Genomic DNA, 3476 nt, shown 5'->3' on the forward strand with positions numbered 1-3476 from the left:
CCATTTTTTCTCCCAGTTCTCCCTCTCTGCTTTCAAACAGTGAAGGTCAAATCTGAATGCCGGAGTTTCCTGTGTGTGTTATCAAGTGTCACCAGGGAAAGGAACCCCAGGTGAAAGTTTGTAGATGTCCCATGCATTCTGCCGGTCCCACTGCTCAACATCCAGAAGTGCTGGCCTGCCACGGCTAGTTTATGTAATGAATTCTCCCAGCCACCCCAGGCTTCAAATTGCATTTGGGAGCATCAGCCTCATGGTTTGCATTGTTATGAGTTAATGTCCTCTGGTCTCTGAGTCACTGCTGATGAGTATTCGGATGTTTGGAGCCTCATCCCCTTGCATGCATGAACATTTTCCGGCAATGTTAATGAGCTTCACAAGCAATTGCTGTGAAGAGCAACCCAGCGCGAAGCAGTGCAAACCAAGCAGGAGCAAAGTAGCATGCTGCCATAATCCAAACATCCTGATAGCCAAATTCTGACCTCCTGACCATAACACTTCTAGAGTCAAATACTTCAAAAATTACCTGTACTTTTGCTTTATCCTGTGTGAAAATACTAATTTCTAGTCAAAAACAGAAAACTGAAAAGCCCTACAAGGTCCAAAAACTATCTCTGTAATATGTCTGAAAAATACTGACTTGAGTTAGGACTTCCTACGTAGAAAGAATATAAAGTTTCTGTAATTCAGGAGGGGATATATGATGCTAAAATGTTCTAAATCCCCTGAATATGTATTAAAAAAAAATGTGACCAGAATCATGACAGATTTTATGTCTGTGCTCACGCAGGCCTACTAGTCTCTATAGCTGCTTTTCTTATAGTAGCAGGCACTGAGATCCTGTACGTAAATCATGTTGCAGACTCATTAGTGTTACCGCTGCTTGGTTGCTAGCTGAGACACCAGTTCTGATTTAGGGTATTTTGACACTTAGCAACAAACTAAGCTTTGGTGAGCAGGTGGCTGAGCCAAAATAGTAGCAGAGTTCGCAGTTAGCTGAAATAATAACAAGGAATTGCTGGTCAGAATATGCTTTCTTTCTTGATTTATTAAAACAGCCTAGGAAGAACTCATTTGTAAAGGATCCACTCCCACAAGACACCTGCTTCAAAACCACCATGGTACAGGTGTGTTGCTTTGCATGCATAGGAACAGTTCCCACGCTAGGACTTTCCAACCAGTAGACCCACTCACCTGTGGTGACCAAAGCAATCATCAACAGTGTGTGCATCTTGCCTGTTCAGGAGATCTTTAACAGGTTGGTTCTAGGCTCTCCCAGCAGCCTACGGCTGCTTCTTGCACCTGTAACTCTAAATCCACTCTCCTCTCCAGCCCTGCATTGCTGTGCTCTCTACTTGAAGAAATAGGAGATGTCTCAGACGGTCTGTAGGACAGTCTCTCCCAGCTCTGATGTGGCATTGCCCCTTCTCTTGCCCCACTCAGGCTGTACAGAGAGGCTAAGGACATCCACCTTTCTTCTGAGGGTCTCAGTGATACCTTGGTTTGAGGACCTCCTCTCACTGGTTTCCGACCTGGCTGTCAGAGTTGACCATCACCTGCCCAACTCCACACACAAAATAACTTACCAAGCAATGGAGACAGCATGAAGCTGTCACCCTGCTGTGCAATGCCCAGAACCTTTCCCTTTCTGAGGGGGAAGGATACCACTGCTCCTGCCAGCAAGACCCTCTCAATGTATCAGAGAGCCAGATTAAAACAAAAGAAAAGCCTGAAAATCTGAGGACAACCCAACTCTCCACTTCAGACAACACATATTTGGTTGTACGCTCCGGTCACTCTATTCCTTTATGCTGCATGTTTATGATGTAATACAGGGATATGAAACCCAGGGCTGAAGGTCAGACACAGCCTGAAAATTCATTGCATATGGCCTGTGGCCACTCAACTTTTTAAGGCATGACCGTTGGCTTGCCTGAAGCCCTGCGCTCCTGGGGTGGCTGGCTAGCAGTGGCTGAAAGAGCAGCAGTGCTCTTGGCAAGAAGGCAGGTCCCACTCTGGCCTCGAGGCCAGAGGAAGGCGCTCAGGAGGTCCAAACATCCAGCTGCTCATTGCAGCTCTGTGATTTCATTGCGAGGCCGTAAGCAAGCCTCTCCCAGAGCTTTTGTGTTCTGCAAATGGGGCTAGAAATAGAAATTTTTCTCATGTGCAAGACTTGCCATCTGTTTGGGAACCTTGCTGGCAGGTTCACCAGCTGAAAGTTAAGTGTTAAAGGCTTTGTATGGGAGGATGAGAAGGGGTGTGTGTGGGCGGGTTGGGGTGGTACCTGGCAAAACCTTGCAAGGGCTCATGCAGCAATTGTGCCAGCAGCGGAGGGGACTCGGGGCACAGCCTTGGTAGAGACTGCTGTGAGTATTTCCAGTGTGCTGAGTTGGACACGAGGCTCCACGCTTAGGCCCGTAGGCCAGTGAGTGGTAGTCTCTTGGTAGCAGGCATCCATTTCCTTGGCCACCTCATTAGGGGCATCCAACCTGAACCACTTTAGAGAGGCAAAACTTATTTTCAGAAGGCAGAGGAACGTTCTCTGGAAAAACAAGCTTTCTTGCAGCGTTTCAGTTTGAACTTGCAAAAATCGCTAGTCACTTTTGAAAATCTTGGCAGTTTACATTTACAGATCATTATGTATACAGAACTAAGTTTTATTAATGTTTCCAGAAGAAATCGATGAAGATATTGCAGAAAATTATGATCCCAATGAGGAAACAAGCTGGTTAATAAGCAAGGAGCTTTTCCTGGAAAAATACCATCGCCATTATTAGGAAAGCATGAAGAAAAGTGATATATATAACTCATGACATGAGTGAATTGTCTGGCTTAAGGGAGAAGGCAAAGGAGAATTTTTTTCTAAAAAATTATTTTTAAGATGTAAGCAGGTCTTTAAAACACAGGCAAGCATTCTGCATATTACATTCACTAGCACAGGGAATCCAGCAAATGAGCACTGAACCTGAAGGGCTCCATCCCAGATGATAATTCTCATGCAAAGGGTATTTAAGTGTGCCCCCGGGGCCGCATGGAGAGATTGGACAGGGACCTCTGTGACAATTGCATTGCAGAGAAAGAAGAGGAGTGATCAGCAAAGCCCGTGGTATAGACTGGAGTTAACAGAATAAATTTAACCCTGCAGTAAGTGGTTAGATCCTGGTATTGCTTGTATGAGCACATAACCTGATTATTGCTGTGTGCTAGATTATTTCTTAGCAGTAGCACTTGAATAGCTCTTTACACGTTCAGTAAGAGACATAAAAAAATGTAAGCTGCTTTCTTACCAACTTGAGACATCCTAAAGGACCAGGGCTCAAAACAGTCGGACAGCTGAGTGCTTCAGAGATGCTTGAAGATGAGCGTGCATGTATGTGTGTGTAATGCATGTGTGTCTGGAGACCTTGAGGGCATTTTGGTAGATGGCGTCCAAACATTTAACCAGAATGACTTGAAAGACTGCCCAAGATAAAATGAAT

Source organism: Pygoscelis adeliae, unplaced genomic scaffold, assembly GCF_000699105.1.
Source record: "Pygoscelis adeliae isolate BGI_AS28 unplaced genomic scaffold, ASM69910v1 Scaffold186, whole genome shotgun sequence".
Classification (NCBI taxonomy): domain Eukaryota; kingdom Metazoa; phylum Chordata; class Aves; order Sphenisciformes; family Spheniscidae; genus Pygoscelis; species Pygoscelis adeliae.